General features: G+C 46.5%; 2 long non-coding RNA genes across 4 annotated transcripts; one reads left to right on the forward strand and one right to left on the reverse strand.

The window, feature by feature from the left end:
• The first annotated feature begins 4,149 nt into the window (after positions 1-4,149).
• LOC122435362 lies at positions 4,150-8,234 on the forward strand. 2 transcript variants are annotated; one of them, XR_006267655.1, is made up of 3 exons: positions 4,150-4,789; positions 7,347-8,039; positions 8,141-8,234. It is a non-coding gene; the product is annotated as an uncharacterized LOC122435362 (long non-coding RNA). The 2 variants fall into 2 exon arrangements; XR_006267654.1 differs by lacking the exon at positions 8,141-8,234 and having other exon boundaries at positions 7,347-7,584; positions 7,712-7,835.
• Positions 8,235-8,483: 249 nt separating this feature from the next.
• Positions 8,484-13,334, reverse strand: LOC122435363. 2 transcript variants are annotated; one of them, XR_006267656.1, is made up of 4 exons: positions 13,185-13,334; positions 12,397-12,490; positions 11,968-12,048; positions 8,484-11,397 (listed from the first exon to the last, which is right to left on the reverse strand). It is a non-coding gene; the product is annotated as an uncharacterized LOC122435363 (long non-coding RNA). The 2 variants fall into 2 exon arrangements; XR_006267657.1 differs by lacking the exon at positions 13,185-13,334 and adding an exon at positions 12,975-13,178.
• Between the last annotated feature and the right edge of the window lie 5,252 nt (positions 13,335-18,586).

An 18,586-nucleotide genomic window follows, 5' to 3' on the forward strand; every position in this document is an offset into this window, starting at 1 on the left:
GCAGGGACAAGAAAATAGGATCTCAAAATGACAGACTTTCAAGAGGCATCTCTCTAAATAACCCGTCATCAGATCTATTTTTAAAATATGCATTCTTAAAGAATATATCAACAGAAGGATGGCTTGGGAAAACTAGCTGTCTCAGCCTGACATATATCTCTGCCCATCTCAAGATTTAGGACATAGCACTGTGGGCAGAGTAGGCTCTACAGGAAAGGTACCCTTCACCTCTCCTTTCCCAATCTAGACTTCTCTTTCCCTCAGTTCTCCTCTTCCCAGGCCGGAGACCTGGCCTGTGAGGAATACAATAAACACCCCAGCAGATGCTTCATCCGCGGCACTGATTCATGACATTCACTTGACAAAACTGTGGTATTTCAAGGCTCAAATGGATTCAGTAAATCATTCAACTTCTCCACCTGTGCAGGCATAGACTAAAACGAAGACACAGACTGCCACCTAGGGGTTATTTTTCATTTTAGATCAGTTCAGTTGCTCAGTCGTGTCTGACTCTACGCAACTCCATGGACTGCAGCACGCCAGGCCTCCCTGTCCTTAACCAACACCTGGAGCTTGCATAAACTCATGTCCATCGAGTCAGTAATGCCATCCAACCGTCTCATCCTCTGTTGTCTTCTTCTCTTCCTGCCTTCAATCTTTCCCAGCATTGGGGTCTTTTGCAATGACTCAGTTCTTTGCATCAGGTGGTCAAAGGATTGGAGTTTCAGCTTCAACATCAGTCCTTCAGTCATTTGCATATCTGAGGTTATTGATATTTCTCCCAGCAATCTTGTTTCCAGCTTGTGCTTCCTCCAGCCCAGCATTTCTCATGATGTACTCTACATATAAGTTAAACAAGCAGGGTGACAATATACAGGCTTGACATACTCCTTTTCTTATTTGGAACCAGTGTGTTGTTCCATGTCCAATTCTAACTGTTGCTTCCTGACCTGCATACAGGTTTCTCAAGAGGCAGGTCAGGTGGTCTGGTATTCCCATCTCCTTCAGAATTTTCCATGGTTTATTGTGATCCACACAGTCAAAGTCTTTGGCATAGTCAATAAAGCAGAAATAAATGTTTTCCTGAAACTCTCTTGCTTTTTCAATGATCCAGGAGATGTTGGCAATTTGATCTCTGGCTCCTCTGCCTTTTCTAAAACCAGCTTGAACATCTGGAAGTTCAGGGTTCACGTAGTGCTGAAGCCTGGCTTGGAGAATGTTGAGCATTACTCTACTAGTGTGTGAGATGAGTGCAATTGTGTGATCGTTTGAGCATTCCTTGGCATTGCCTTTCTTTGGGATTGGAATGAAAACTGACCTTTTCCAGTCCTGTGGCCACTGATGAGTTTTCCAAATTTCCTGACATATTGAGTGCAGCACTTTTACAGCATCATTTATTAGGATTTGATATAGCTCAACTGAAATTCCATCACCTCCACTAGCTTTGTTTGTAGCTTCCTAAGGCCCACTTGACTTCACATTCCAGGATGTCTGGCTCTAGGTGAGTGATCACACCCTTGTGATTATCTGGGTTGTGAAAATCTTTTTTGTACAGTTCTTCTGTGTATTCTTGCCACCTCTTCTTAGTATCTTCTGCTTCTGTTAGGTCCATATGATTTCTGCCCTTTATGAGCCCATCTTTGCATGAAATAGTCCCTTGGTATCTCTAATTTTCTTGAAGACATCTCTAGTCTTTGGCATTCTGTTGTTTTCCTCTATTTCTTTGCATTGATGGCTGAGGAAGGCTTTCTTATCTCTCCTTGTTCTTCTTTGGCACTCTGCATTCAAATGGGTATAGCTTCCCTTTTCTCCTTTGCTTTTCGCTTCTCTTCTTTTCACAGCTATTTGTGAGGCCGCCTCAGACAGCCATTTTGCTTTTTTGATTTTCTTTTCTTGGGGATGGTCTTGATTTCTGTCTTCTGTACAATGTCACGAACCTCCGTCCATAGTTCATCAGGTTCTCTGTCTATCAGATCTAGTCCCTTAAATCTATTTCTCACTTCCACTGTATAGTCATAAGGGGTTTGATTTAGGTCATACCTGAATGGTCTAGTGGTTTTCCCCACTTTCTTCAATTTCAGTCTGAATTTGGCAATAAGGAGTTCATGATCTGAGCCACAGTCAGCTCCTGGTCTTGTTTTTGCTGACTGTATAGAGCTTCTCCATCTCTGGCTGCAAAGAATATAATCAATCTGATTTCAGTGTTGACCATCTGGTGATGTCCATGTGTAGAGTCTCCTCTTGTGTTGTTGGCAGAGGGTGTTTGCTATGACCAGTGCGTTCTCTTGGCAGAACTCTATTAGCCTTCGCCCTGCTTCATTCCGTACTCCAAGGCCAAATTTGCCTGTTACTCCAGGTGTTTCTTGACTTCCTACTTTTGCATTCCAGTCTCCTATAATGAAAAGGACATCTTTTGGGGGTGTTCGTTCTAGAAGGTCTTGTAGATAACCTCACAGAGGCGTGTTTTCAGAGTGTTCATAGTGCCTCCAATGAAAGATATTGCCAAAGAACAAATTATCACCCTGATGACCAATCCTTTGGGTGGGGGAGGGGGGTCGTCCTTTCTATTCATACTGGAACCAAAACAAGAACCAATATTCGGAACCTACTCAGAACATTAGTCCATATCACATTACCACTTCTAACTCAGATGGTGCCAAGCCATGCCTTAATTATCATCGTGTCAAAACAAATAACCAATAACCGAACTGTAACAGGAATAGAAATAGAACAGAGTGTTCTTTGAGCAAAACTGAGCACTATAGCCTAGGGAACAACTTATCAGCAACTCTTAGAAGCTGTGCTGGAGAAGCATGGTTTTCATCACAGTTTTGTATCTTTTCAGAACAAAGAACCATCAGGCAGAAACATGCAGGGGTACATTCTTTCAAGATTTCAAAAGGGATTGATTAGCACGTACAGAGTGAATCAGCAGGACCTTGATATCTGGGAAGGAAAACTTATCTTTAAAGGAATAGTAGCATAGGCATCATAGAACAGGGTAGCATTATCCCTACCTTCAAAGTGGACATACTTTACTTCTGGATAATGAATTCTTTTCTGAATGGCTAAAGCAGATGTACACTGCATAATAAACAGGTCATAAGACAGGCTGTTCTAGTTAGCCTAAAGTTCAAGCTGAATCACATAAAAGCCAGAATGATTTCCCCATACCTTAATTTTGAAAATTTCTTCCCTCCATCACAAAGTTCTCTTGAGCCCAAACAGTGATCTAAAACTCTAATCCTGCATCTGAACTTTGTGCAACTTTGCACAGCAAGTATGTGGGCTATATGCTTCCTGTCTCCTCTACTCTCCTGGAGGTAGAAAGGAGATTCCTTTGATTTTCTACTCCTCTTAGATTTGGAGAGCACACTGAGCTGAAATTCTAACTCCTTGCAAATCCACAGATGTTTCCTTTACACCCATTGTTGATTCTGTGTTCACCCTAGTGGATTAGAAGGGATTCATACACCTTGAGTAAGCACATACCTTACATACTGACTTTGTTTCTATATCGTAGCTCATGTCTTTTTATGAGTCCATATTCTGCTTATGGGACTCTGCTTCCAGGTATTGGCTCATATTTCCACATACAGACGGTGGTGAATTGACTGAAAAAAAGGCCACAGCAATTCCTCCTGTCCTTGGATATGCAGCCTTTTGTTTATATGTTGAAGGCAGAGCTGAGGATTTGCTGATGGAGTTCGTGTGGGACATGAAAAAAACAGGAGTCAAGGAGGATGCCAAGGTGCTTGGCCTAAGCAATATGAAGAAAAGCACTTTCATTCATCAAGGGGCAGAAGACAGAGGAAGAACAGGTTTGCGAGGGGGAAAAAAGCAGTCAGTGAGTAAAACCTGCACCTGGGCTCCTCCCCTGGCCCCTGGCCCTTGGCCCCTGGCCGCTACCCTTCACCCACCGCCGCCTGGGGAAACCTTGGCCCCGCCCCTCGTTTCTGATCCCGCCTCCTTATGACTATTAGCTCCGCCCCTCCCCCAACCCGCTTCTCCCGCCCCTCCAGCCCAACTCCGCCTCCATATTGCGCCTGCGCACTAGCAACCATCTGCTCTTGAGGGCCGGGACTGCGCAGGCCCCGGTAGGGCTCACGGCCCCGCCCACCCCCGCCCTCGGGCCCGCCTCCAGGGAAAGCGCTTCCGCAAAGGCTTGGCGTGTCAATCAAGATCAGAATGGTAGTGGGATTTCCCGATGTTTGGCAGTCTAAATGCAAATGCCTCAGGTAAAATCACACCCACTGACCTGAAATAGGGCCAATGGGAGATGGCTTCCAGTCTTATGTGAGACCCATTCTGTAGCAGGAGAGCATAATCAAAGGGATATAAAGTTCCAGCTGCAATTAGAGAAAAAGAGAAGTGATCTGAGCTCTGCATCCTGATGAACCTCTAGGGCAGGAAATGAGACATTGAAGCTTGGGGCCCTCTAGACAGAATGGTAAGAACAGAATTGCTGCTACCTTCAGCCCAAGATATTCATGAAATGCCAGGAAGAGAAAGGCACCCAGCCACCCTGAAGATCTACAGGCAGAAGAGACTGCAAGTCTTACTCTCCTTTCCAGTGGGAGTGGGCGGGAGTTACTGACCACAGTAAGGCTATTTGCTGGGAAAATGGGGTTTTTTTTTCTATTTTTTTAATATTAATTAATTTGGCTGCACTGGATATTAGTTGTGGCATCTGGAATCTAGTTTCCCAAACAGGGATTGAACTTGGGCCCCCTGCATTGGAAGCATGGAGTCTCAGCCACTGGACCACCGGGGAAGTCCCTGCTGAATGGTAAGTCATACGTAAGACATGCAATTTTTGTTAATTGCATGTCTAATTCCAGTTAGAACTGTAAAGTGTATTGATATGTTTAAAGAGTAAACAATGCCAAAAATTCTACCCACTTAGCTAATCTGCTAATACAAAGTCTTTAGAAGACCTAGTGGTGTGGTGTAATAAAAGATGTCTCAGGCACAAGGGACCGAGATTGTAATGCAGGCTCAGCAGGAATTAACTGTGTGCTTGCTGCTTCTAGTTTGGTCCTACTGACTTCTGAACTAATCTTCTATAAAACCATGCCGGTCACCCTACTTCTCCTTGCCCTTGGGAATATCAGAAAATTTCTCCACGATCCCCAAATATGCATTCATGGCCTTCATGAAGTGGCTAAAAGGATCCCTTCTCATAGGGAAGTATTAGACTACCTGCTACCTTTAGGGGATCGGGGTCCCCAGGTGGCTCGGATGGTAAAGAATCTGCCTGTAATGTAGGAGGCCAGGGTTCGATCCCTGGGGTGGGAAGATCCCCTGGAGAAGGGAATGACAACCCACTCCAGTATTCTTGCCTGGAGAATCCCATACACAGAGGAGCCTGGCGGGCTACAGTTCATGGGGTGGCACAGAGTCGGACATGACTGAGTGACTAGCTTTAAGGGGAATACTTCCCTAGACAAAGGGGCGAGCTTAACAAAGAGGGGAACTTTTAGCATGGCCTGGAGACCCCATCCCCTTGCCACCAGCTCCTGTTCTTAATGCATCAGACACCAGAGCTTAGAGCTCCGCCCCAGTTCAGGTGACAATGCACGTGACAGAGCCGCAGCTTCCTTGGTCATGCTGGTGTTCATTGTGAATAATAAAAACATACAAGTGAGATCTTCTGGAGCAAATGAATCTTATTGGAAGAACACACGTATTCAACAAAATACAAGAAACTTAAGCAACGAATACATTTTAAAGACACAGAAATGAGGCTAGCTCAGGGAAACTCAGCAGTATGTCCTGCTTCTTTCTTTTCCTTTTTTTTTTTTTTTTTTTGGCCATGCCATGCAGCATGTGGGATCTTAGTTCCCCCACCAGAGACTGACCCCCTTCCCTATTGGAAGCATGGAGGCTTAACCACTGGACTGCTGGGCAAGTCCCAACAGTATGTCTTTTTATATTCTCTGCAGTGGAAGGTTACCAGGCTCTCACTCATTCTTGCGGGTCTAGTCCCAAACTATAACAAAAATATTACTGGCTCAACTAGCATAAGATGAAAAGTATACCAAACCAAGTAGCTATGGCCAGGAAACTCAGTGACACAGAAAATAGAAGGCTGTGGGAAGGTTTCAGAGAATAGAGGCCTGCTAGAGAAACCAGTGAGCCTGACACAGTGCCTTCCATCCTGTGGAATACAAATACAGTACACACACGCTTTGACATGCCCCCATGGGTACAATATTTTTAAAGATTTCTTGAGGAAGCACAAAAGCACATATTATACAAAATGAAAACAACCCAAAGTCCAAGCCATTCCCAAAGGCCCCAAAGTCAATTTCTGGTCAAATGACAACTCACTGATGTCACAAGGCCAATCCTCGAACAGAAGTCCTCCTCATGAAGTTGACGACTTCTGTAGAACTGCTGTGATTCTATGAAATTCAAAATCCTATGGACTAAAGGTTAACCTTATACACCACTAATGCAAATACTATGTATACATAGAGAAACCAAGGCAAAACCATAATACAGAAGCTGTAAATGGCATTACCCATTTCCCCAAGGAGAAACATTCTTCCCTGTCAGTTCTAAAATCTAAAAACACTTGGAGGGAGGTGACACTCATTTGTGATCATGGAAGGGTCTTTTTCTTTAAATTTTTTTAAACCCCTTTATTGAGGTATTAGCAATGCCTAACACACAAAAAGATGCACACAGGTAATGTATACAATCGAATGGGTCTGGAGATAAGTATACATCCATAAAGCATCTCCATAATCTATACCATAAACACACCCATCCACTCTGAAGTTTCATTCCACCTTCATAATTTATTATTATTAGTATTTGGTAATAGAAACATGACAGAACAAGATCTACCCTCTTAGCCTTTTCAGGACACATCAGTTCCAGGGCCTGGAGGAGATGCACAGGTGCTTGGTTCCTGGCTTTAACTACATCCTATATCCTGTAGCTCAGTACTCTGACAAACTACTAGAGGAAAATCTACAACAGGACTTTCAGCATTCTGGAAGGTGCTTTGTCTGACTGATGGGGAGAGGCTGGGTAAACCAGTGAATCTCCTTAGGATTCATTGAGGTGGGTCCACTGCTGCTCTTTTCCAAAGCTGATAAGAAGTAGTACAGTAGGCTTGCACATAAATAAGGAGAAGCGAAGGAAGCTCAGAAAGCCAACCCTAATAAAAACTGTGAGGTGGCCTGGCTGGCACCACTCAGTAACCCATTTTGTGTGAATCCTGGAGTCAGCATAGTGGACTGGGAGGGCAAATTCAAATCCAGAGGGATGAAGAGACCATTCACATTGTCCATGAATGCACAGATTTGGCTTATTCTGTCCACTCTTTTTGACAGAGCTGCACACTAAAATTCCATACCTAAAATTCTGCTGGATCTGAGTCCTTGTCTCCTTCCAAGTATTCTAGCAGGTCCTGTGCACCACAAGACACAGAAATCGGACCTCTGCCAATTGGAGATCAAATCTCTGCTCCTTCAGAGTACTTGAGAAAGGGAAGGTGAGAGATGAAGTTCAGCTCCGCTTGCCAACAGACTGCCAATGTCAGCAGAGCGACTTAAACCATCTCTAAACAAGGTTTGTAGCTTTAATCCTCATCCCCAGTGATCCTATTGATCACAGAGGATTCGCCCTGAGGACATATGTATGGGTAAAAAGCTCCTAGAGGATAAGCAGTCACTCATCCTTTTTACTTGTCCTTCAGGTGCTGTTTCCACAAGTTCCTCTTGAGGAAGTTCTCTGCCCAGGTCTGGCTTTGGCCAGGACTTTAGAATCAGCACTTGGAGGGATGGTGAAGATACCCAGGGGACCTGGTATCTCACGGGGAGCACATTGTAAGGGACACTCAAATAAGGAAAATTAAATTGCTCATGCTGAAAAGGAATGAGGACTTCTTTCTCACCTTTCCTCAAAAACTCTGGAGTATGGTCAGTTCTTTGTCTGACTCTGCTAAATCACTGCAGTCGCGTCTGAGTCTGTGCGACCCCACAGACAGCAGTCCACCAGGCTCCTCTGTCCCTGGGATTCTCCAGGTAATAAGCTGCCATTTCTGACTCTCTGCAATGTATGCAAATCTTTTCTGTAAGTTAAATAAGCCTCTTGGTAATTTGACAAACTAAGAGTGTTCCTTCAGGGATCTGGCAGCAAAAGCAGAGACCAAGAGCCCATAAAGCAACAGGAAAAGAGCAGAAAATATCTCCGGAAAAAAAAAGAAAAGTGTAAGCAACAGCAGTTCCTTCTCAGAACTCCCTTGGATTATATACTGTGCAACAGTTCAGCTGGACAAAGAGCTCCCTCTCCACAACAGCCATTTTTCACAGGTCTAGGCAACACAGAGCAAGGAAGAGACAGCAAAGCCTTCACCTGCAGACAAAATCACAATTCACTTGGGAAAATGGAAAATAATCCTGTTCCCATAATAAATGACCTAGTTTATACAAAAGCTGTATCTTCTTATAGTATATCCATCAGGGTCCATTGTTAATTTCTGTCCCTCAGCTATGCTAACCCAAAGGAAGGGCACAGGAATGGAGAAAGGAGACAGGAGAAAGAGCCCTGAACCCACAATGCCCATCACAGTCGTCACACCAAAGACCCTTGTCCTCCCCACTGACAGTCTTTCCTTATACTCTCAGAGCCTCCTCCTCATAGCCCTGCTGGGCCCAAATTTCCTGAATCAAGAGAAAGCAAAAGCCTGACATGCAGAAACCATCAGGCCTTTTCCCTCCCCCAATTGAGCTCCCCTCTCCTCTCCCCCACTCCAGTAGCACAACACGACGAACAATGCATAACTGTCCCTCCACTGTTGTACCAACACCAACTTCTTCCTTGAGTGCAGAGAAGGTCCCCCTGAGGCAATGTCACCCCCCACCAACAGGAAAACCCAAATGGAAGAGGAGCCACCACCAGCCATATTTCTGCTAGAAAGAGTTTCTAGCAGTTACACGGGTGGGACAGAGAGCTACAGCCTGGGGATGCAGCCCTCTCCAGCAAGAGGAATACAAGGGCTTCATCCTCCAGCTGGGGCACCTGACTCGGGAGGTTCCTGGACATCCAGGCTCATCGGCATATGCCCCGAAGCAAGCAAATGGCCCTGGATTCAGGGACAGTTCACTGACAAGACCCATCAGACCTCTGTCTTCCAGCCAATGCGCAGAGTGTGCTCAGTGGAAGAGTGCAGAAAGTGAATGTGGAAAGTTCCAACCACATTCTGACAGAGTTGGGACTCCTCAGGATTCCCAATGTGCCCTCGCTCGGCACAATGGCACAGAATTCTGACATCAGGCTACCGCCAATTCTGCCCCAGACTCAACACTTCCCATGCCCCACATGCTGCCATTGCCAATATGCACCTTCTTTAGGACTTTAGCAAGGCCCTTAGGTGTGTGTCAAAGGAAGAAGTGTCTGGTTGATATATCAGTAGAACACACCAGCAACAGCAGTTCACATTCATGTGCCTCTTTATGGCCACAGATAGTCTCAACAGAAGAGTTGAGCAGTCTACTCAACCAAGTGTAGTCAACATCAGCGGGCGCCTCCCAGGAGACCCTCTGAGACTACTGCTCTAGGGTACAGTATAGGAGGGGGAAAGGTCACATTTCCTGAGCCACTTTTCACAGCCTAAGGCAGTGCACAGACTGAAGCAGGAACACAAGAACATCCTTAACAGTGAAGTCCAAAATTCTGAGGAATGCTGTCACACAGGGTAAAGCCTTCATCATGAAAGTCTCACCTTTGCCAGAAAGAAATCCACTCTCATGTCACACTCAGCGATGTGCATTATGATTTTCATTCCAATTGCTACAACGTTCCCAGACAGTACCAGGGATTGAGAAATAGGTAGGAGACACTTTTGACCACAGAAAGTCCAATGCACCGTTCACATTGAGGGCCTATGTCCTCCTGTCCAGCTTTCTCCTTGTGCTCTGACAGCAGCTCTACAGAGGGTCACTCTTCCCAGCCCCTTCCCCACCTCTAGGCTTTAGGCAGCCCAACGAAGGTCCGTATGTAGTCAGTCATTCCATCTTTCCTGATCAGGGAACTCCTTCCCACTTTGAGCCTCTAATCTCTGCAGTACTTCTCCTGAAAAGAACCGACAATCAAAAGTGGCCTGAGAACCACTCATGAAACTCATTTAGTTCAAGATTCAATTGGTACAGCTACTATGGAAAACAGTATGAAAGCCCCTCAAAAAATGAAAATGAGAACTACCATCTAGTTCAGCAATCCCACTTGTGGTATGTATCAAAAGGAATACCTCACACCAAGAATTTATAGAACATTAATATTCCCACAAGTGAGTACACATTCACTGAGGTACTGTCTCATGAGGCTAAGTGACATAGCTGGCCTAGGAATGAATTCCTGGGAAAGAACCAGCAAGCCAGATTCCATCTCAAATTCAGAAGACGATTACCTTCTCTTTCCACGAGAGCCCTGATTTGTGAGACTGTCACCAACTGGAGAGTCACCTTCTTGAAATCCTCAACCTTGTGACTTATTTTGAAGTGCCAATACACCACAGATTGACCTCTTAAACCATCCATTTAGGTTTTCTTGACCCCTGCCTCCAATGAAGTCAGCCAAGATGACTTTGATGGGCAGTGGGAACAAGTGTGTGTGGAAGGGGAAGCAGGCCTCATGGTTATTCTTAAGTTTCACAATTGTCTTGACTAGGAAATAAGCCAGTTTTGATCATCGTCATGTCACCTGGGGAAGGAACATGGGCTTAGGACAGGTTTTTCTAAGTGTCTCAGGCTTCAGGTTTTCACTGAGTAGGAAGCTATCATGACCCCCATCTTTCACAGCTTTAAAGTAATTTCACCGATTAGAGGGATGAACAAAACATCTTTAAACATGCCCTCTAAAGACTACACACTTTAGTTTCCAGTCGCAAAGAAATGTGGATTTTCTTTTAACCTTTGGTGAATGAAATTCAGGTTCTGTGATGCCACCTTCTGGATAAAACCCGTGCTAATAAAGCAACAGAGGAGCCCGAGGTTTCCATGAAACTAGAGCTTAGAAGTGTCTTGGAATGCACCTTAGAAGAGTTCATATTTCTATTTAGGGTTTCCCCCCACCCCAACTGTGAAAACTCTTCTGCAGATTTTCAACAAATTAACCACTGCCCCGAAAAGAAGTAACTTTACACAGACAGTGAAAGAGAGGAGACCTTTTCAGCACTGCCAGGTAACAAGCACCCTCTTGGTGCCGGAACTTGGTGCTGAGCCACATCAGCTTTGGAATAAGGCGTCAGAGATGGCCACACAAGAAAGTGGCTCAGAGCAAGGCAAGGTGTGAGTTGCTGGGCTACCTCTTGGCATCATAGCAGGATTAAAGAGGCTGGTTTCCAAACAGAAGCCCCGTAATATCTGAGGAAATTTGCTGGCCCTGTGAAAGGAAACAAACGTTTGGTTGAAATGGGGGCCTGGACAGGTAGGGAGATGAGCTAAATGAAGCCACAGTGATCTGTTCTCACATTCTGGAAATGGTGTGCTAATTCCTTCAGTACCTCCTGTGTGCTGAGCACTTTACAAAAACCATAGAAGAGATATTCCTGAGAGCAAGGTGTGATTCCCATTTGGCAAATGTGGAAATTGAAGCTCAAAGATGACAGTAAGAAAGAGTCAGACTCAGACACTAAAATGTGTTTTTAATGAAACAGGAGGCATTGTCTCAGCAACATCTGCAAGGCAAAAAATAAAAATACCGCGCCCTCCACCTCCCCCTCCCCGACAAACGGCGGATGAGTAAACATTTAATGAAGTCTTGACCTGCATATTACTTGAATTGGTAGCCTACATCTCCAGGACCCTGCAAAGTAAATGCCCACCCACTTATAGAGGGGATAGACTGGCAGACTATCATGCTCTGCCACTCACTTGGTGTACAGGCCTCATCTTTCTCCCCTTTCCTAAATAGAGCTGGCTTGAAATTACATTCAAATCCATGTTCCCTTACCTGAAAAAAGCAGCACTCTCACAGTCTCTGGATTCCTGAAATTTGTTTTTCACAATCCCGTCCAGTCCAATCTGCTTCTGCCTGGTATTACAAGTGTTTTCCAAAAGGATATAAAGATCAGAACTCTGATGTGAAAATGGCAAGATCAGGCTTTTTGGAAAGGTGACATTCTAATAAATTCAGTATGTCTGTAATAATGGCACTCACGCTGAACTGGAACAAGATGCCACTGACTAGTCAAAGACATCGATTATAAACATAGTGTCTGAGCAGTGCTCAGGGCAGTGATCCTGACAGTGTTGCAAGTTCCTATCTTAGAGACCCAGGGAAGACATTTCAACACCATGTTAAAAAATGTTGCAGCTGATGCGATGGATGCTACCCTCCTCCCAGCATTTGTGGCCCCACAGAACATAAGGTTGCACTTACTCATCTGCCAGGTCTGGACAGCTAATCCAGGGTCCACTCTCTTCTCATTACAGGCCCATCGGCTGGCCAGTACTCGATTTTTCCATCACAGGTCCTGAAGGAAACAGTGATTATACAGGTCTACAAGGAGACTTGCTTACAGATGGACAGCCTAACACAGTTGCAGGAAAATTAGGTAACTTGGAAGCTCGTAACACGAGTGGCTGGGGCAAACTTCCCCTTCCCCTGATCCACAAAACACCAAGGCAGCCAAGGGCCGTCAGCTGTCCTAACACCGCACGGGATCCCTCAGAGCCTTACTGTCTCGGTTCACGTGGTAAAGAACAGAAAGACCCTCAATGGTTAAAGGTCACCAAAATGGCCAAGATCAACATTTGAAGCAAGCCCTGGCAACGATATATCCACCCCAAACACCCTACAATATAAAGCAGAATCAGCTCCATGGCAGCCGCCACTCACCTGTCAGACTGTCAGGCACCCCCACCCACCCCGCCAAATGCTCCGCCCTTCCCTCACTTTAAGCCGCAAACACGACAAAGCAGTGAGACCACAATTGGGAAGGAGGCTCCAAGACCCACATTTAAACAAAGAACGTCTTCTTCAAGTTTCATCATGCCCGTACAATAATGCCCAACACCAAACCCGGAAGTGCCTGAGAGATCTTCTCCGCCATCTACCTAGGAGCCCGCAGACACGTCTGTCAAAGTGTCCATGAGGACACACTATCTACCCGACTCTCCCACTCACACTGCAGACGGCCAGATACGAATAAAGTTAGTAAAACTTACACTTCCGGGATCTCCAGAAAGGGAGCTGCCATGTTAAATCCTAACCGAGGGAAACGGTCTACGGAAGCCCCCACAGCACAATCCAGACAGTCAAGCGCTTAGGCACGCGCTAGGGCTTCTTCCACAACGTTTCACGCCCCCACCTGCCAACATCGTCATTGGTGGGCCTACGATGATTGACAGGGAGATTGGCCATTCCTCTCAGGGAGGTCCACTGGTGGGAAACTGTCCATTTGTCAAGGCCCAGCTGACGTCATGAAATCTCTGCTCGTATTCCTTTGTCTTTCTGTATCCGTGTCCATCCCTCAATGCCTAGCTCTACTTCTTAGGCCCTTGCACATACCTTGTGCTTTGTTTCTTGTCATCTTAGACTTTGGAAAGCATGCATGTTCAATTCACCCAGGCCTAGATCAATTCCATTCCCCTCCAGGAAGTCTTCCAAGTTTTACTACTCCACCCCAATGGTATATCGGGGCATTATTGCTGGGTTTAGCTGGACCGATCTTCTGATGTTAATTACTGCGCTGTATGAAGCCTTCTTAAGTAACATTTTCTTGCTTAGAAAATCGGTGGTTACTGTCACCTCCATCTCCTCTTCATTTCCAGTCAGTATGGCTATCTGGGGTGGCACGGTGTGTCTTTAACTATTTTGGAAATGATTGATACGGAAAGTCCTCCCAGAATTTGGGAGAATACATATTGAACTAAATGGATTTCACAGCTGATTGGCCAGCCAGTTTGATTGTTTGTTCTTTCACAGAGAGGCTTATAGAGGTTACAGGATCACCCCAAGGCAGGAGCCTCTCTGATCAGGAAAGATGATATGGCATATAGACCATGGTCCCTCCTTCAGAGGCCCGCTGGTTGCAGGTGAACAGAGGGTGGGAAAGAGCGGCACTGGATGCATCTGCTCATAATGATTAAGGACAAGGGACTGTGGTGTGAAAGATATGAGAATTCTTGTATTCAAAGAAGTGTTTTCTTCCCCTTCCACATCCCTGTCCCTGCCTGGGATCAGCAGAGCATGGGGACTGATGATGGCAATGCACATGATTGGGTGAGACATGAGAATAGATTGCCTTCTGGCACAGGTGAGACTTTTATAATGGGGGCTTTATCCTACTTCACATCATTCCTCAGACTTTTAGATGTCACTGTTAGAGAAGTTCTTATGTTCCTGCTTCAGTCTGTCCACTGCCTTAGGCTGTGAAAAACAGTTCAGGAAATGTGGCCATTGCCCCTCCTATACTGTGGCCTAGAAGGGTAATCTGAGGGAGTCTCCTGGGAGGTGTCCACTGATGTTGACTACACTTGGTTGAGTAGACACTCAGCTCTCGTGTTGAGATTTCCCTGTGCACTGTAAAGAGACAACTGAAAGTGAGCAACCAATTCTTGTTATGTTCTACTAATATACCAGTCAGACAGTAGTTCCTTCAAAGCACATCACAGGTGCCTTGGGAATGTCTTTAAAAAGGCCCATAGTGGCAGTGGCAGCATGTGGGCATGGTGAATGTTGGCTCCAGCCCTAAATTATCTGTGGCCTCTTGTCAGAATTCTGTGTCCCATGGGGCATGGGGAAAGTTGGGTCTGGGTATTAGGTTGGCACTCACCTGAGTCAGACGTCGGTGTCCTAAAGGGGCAGGGGAAATATTGGGTCTGGGGTGTAAGTTGGCTCTAGCCTGAGGCAGACCTTGGTGTTATAAAGGGGCCTGGGAAATGTTGGGTCCTGAGCATAAAATGGCTCTGATCTGAGTCAGACTTCTCTGCCCCAACAGACATGGGAAATGTTGGGTCTGGGTGGTAAGTTAGCTCTGGCCTGAATAAGACTTCAGTGCCTCAAAGGGCATAGAAAATGTGGGGTTCCAGGCATAAGGTGGCTCTGGCCCAAGCCAGACTTCTGTGGCAAAGGACATTGGAAATGTGGGGTTCGGGACTTTAGTTGGCTCTGGCCTAAGTCAGACTTCTCCATAGCAAGGATCATGGGAAATGTTGGGACTGGGTGGTAAGTTAGATGAGGCCTGAGTCAGACTTCTGTTGTGCAAAGGGCATAGGAAGTGTGGGGTTTCAGGCCTAAGGTGGCTCTGGCCTGAATCAGACTTCTGTGCCACCAAGGGCATAGGTAATGTAGGGTCTGGGGCAGAAATTGACAGTAGCCTGCTGTAAGAATTCTGTGTCATTGTTCACAGCAAGGGTATATTGTGAATCCTGAGGTGTCTCAGCTCTGTGTGTGGGAATGTGCTTGGAACTTTCCACGTTCGCTTTCTGCACTCTTCCGCTGAGCACACTCTGCACATTGGTTGGAAGAAAGAGGTCCCATGGGTCTTGTCAATGAACTGTGCTTGAATCCGGGGCCATTTGTTTCCTTTGGGGCATGCGCCAGTGAGCCTGGATGTCCCTGAACCTCCCGAGTCAGGCATCCTGGCTGGAGAATGAAGACCTTGTTTTTCTGTTGCTGGAGAGGGCTACACCCCCAGGCTGTAACTGTCTCTCCCCTTGTGTATCTGCTAGAAAGCCTTTCTGCTTGGCTCCTTTTCCTTTTTCATTTGGGTCTTCCTGTTGGTGGGGGTGACATTGCCTCGAGGGGATCTTCTCTGGACTCTCAAGGAAGAAGGTGTTGTTGGTACAACAGTGGAGGGCTGGTTATGCATTGTTTCTGGTGTTGTGCTACTGGAGTTGGGGGGAGGAAAGGGGAGCTCAGATTAGGGAGGGAAAGGGTTCAATGGTTTCCCCATTTCAGGCTTTTGCTTTCTCTCGATTAGGGAAATTTGGGCCTAGCAGGGCTATGAGCAGGAGGCTCTGAGAGTATAAGGAAAGACTGACAGTGGGGAGGACAAGTGTTGTGGTGTGAAAATTGTGGTGGACATTGTGGGTGCGGGGCTCCTTCTCCTGTCTCCTGGCCCTGTTCCCTCACACTACCATTCGGTGGCCATAGCTGTGGTATAGAAGATAGTAAAGCACATGGATACTTGTGAAGTGAGTGAATGTGGGCCTCTATTCAAGGTGAGGCATTAATATTGGGATCAGGTCTTCACATTTCGTTTTCCCAGTGAATTGTGGGCTTCTCTGCCAGGAGATGATTTTGCTACCTCTGCTCTTTCTGTGAACCATTTAATGTTGTTTATAATGTTTTATACTCTTGCACAATAACAGAAGCTGAGGGAGTTCTGAGAAGGAACACCTCTTGCTTCTGAGGATGCTGTAATCCTCCTGAGATGCTGAGTGCCCTCACCTTTTTGTGATCTTCTCCTGCAGCTTTATTGACTCTGGTGCAATGCTTTGATGGTCATTTCTTTCTCTGATTGTCCAGAAGGTCTAGCAGTTTCTGGTTTCAGGGCCAGGCTGTATGTGTCTCCCTCAGAACTGTTGCTGTGGGGATAAACGTGGTGCTGAAAGGGGATCTCTGTGAAGCACTGGCTATCCCGGCACTCAGCAGCAGGGTCTCACTGCACAGGCACATGCATGTAGCCTCCCCATGACTCCTGCACCATGTGTGCACTGTTAGAACTCTGTTATTTTGGTGGAGATCAAGGGTCTCTTAAATCTGTAAGACTCAGTGTTCCTCTCCCAACCCCACCACCACACACACACACACACACTCAGAGCAGGGGGGTCCCTGCCTCCTTCTACCCTCCTTTTTCCTTAAATGTGGTGTCAACTTGCAGATGAATGACTGGGTGACAGGAAGCCTACAGGAAAAAGGGATGAGTAGGGGTCTGCCCATTCTGGGCTCCTTTTCTGCTTTTTGTTCTGGTTCTTTTCCCCACCCCAGGTATGCCAAGACTAGAAAGGCATGAAGCACCTTTCTGCCAAGAGTTTGAGAGTGACTGGTGGTCATCTCCTGACATTCGGAATGGTTCTTCAGGTAATGAGGGATTCTGGTGAATCCTGCAGCAAGGGTGGATAAGACTGGAGAGGCTGTGAGGATCCTGGAAGACTCTAGGGAACAAGTCTCCTCCAGACACAAGCAAATGCAGGCTAGTCTGTGCCTTGCTTCCTGTGCTGGTGTCCTATCAGCCTTCCTCCTCCCTCCCCGTTCTTTTTTTTTTTTTTTCCCTGTCTCTATATCCCTCCAGCGATCATCTATCCGTCTATCTGTATCCCAGGGACACAGGCTAGGGACACAGGCTACAATTGCATCCTGGTCTCCAGCCACGGTGGCACAGACATGAAGGTCGGGTTCCTGCTATGTGTGGTCTTGAGTTTGTCTGCTGATTCGGACAAGTGATCTGGGTCAAATTTGGGCAGCCAATACTCTTCCAGATGTAGATCTACTCTCGCTGAATGACCCAAGTCCCAGAAGATGACCCACCACAGTTTCTATACCCTGGCCCAGCCCTATGTTTGTGGCAACATGGAGCCCATCCAATGAGGGGAAGAAGGAGGGTGGCAACTGTGACACTGACCATCCACATATAGGCTGAACTTCACAGGTTAAGAGCACAGTCTGCAGCCAGAATGCCATCAGTTCAGAAACTAGGCACGTGTCTGGGTTTACTAGGGACACTCTCACACTGACCAACCGATAGATGGGCCAAGGTCTTGATCAGGCAATATACAGAGGTAAGTTATAGAAGTGCAGTGAACATTCGATATCATTTTCATTCAAATGTTATTCAGTCTGCCCTCAAATATTATTCAAACACATTCAAACAAAGAAATTAAGACACGACTTTTCCCTATAAGATGTACTATGATGGTTGGAAAATCTAAAATTCAGAATGCAGGAAAACAGGCGGTTTCATTCCATTCGTGGGTGGATTAAGTTTTGGAGACAGCTTTTGTAGGAGGTGTGCATATATTATATAAAGTTGAGAACGTGAATGACTTTATCTGCACACAGGCGCACGTGCATGCTGATGGACTTTAGTTCAATGGGGACACTCATGGCCTGGGCAGAGTGAGGAGCATCCAGGATTTGGAGAGATAGGCAAGTAGGGTGGGTCACAGGCCCACTCCTGATCCCAGGAGGGGATGCCTGGTGGTGGGGGCTTTCCAAGCATGCAAAAGGGAAGTACCAGAAGGAAGGCCCAGGCAGGCAGATCCCCGAGGATATCTGCAGGCCGCCCTCAGCCAGGTGGTGAGGGCTCAGGCTAGAGCCCGGCTCAGGCAGGCAGGGTAGAGGTCTGGCCCCGGGGCCCTTGGAGGGCTCCACTAGGGGCTGCCAATCGCTTGGGGCCTCCCTGAGCAGGTGCTGGATCTCAAGATGCGTCTGCCAGTTGGATTCAAGCACTCTTGGAGGCGGCCAGAGAGGTGGTCATTCCACTCCTCCAGGTGGCCCAGAAAGGCATTTACCTGGTCCAACATGTGGTTGATGGCAGCGTACACTGCTTGTTCGGCTCTGCCGTCGTCCTGGCCTTTAGCACCCACATCCACAGCCCTGTTCCACGCAGCAGCAGACAAGG

Source organism: Cervus canadensis, chromosome X (genome assembly GCF_019320065.1).
Source record: "Cervus canadensis isolate Bull #8, Minnesota chromosome X, ASM1932006v1, whole genome shotgun sequence".
Lineage (NCBI taxonomy): Eukaryota > Metazoa > Chordata > Mammalia > Artiodactyla > Cervidae > Cervus > Cervus canadensis.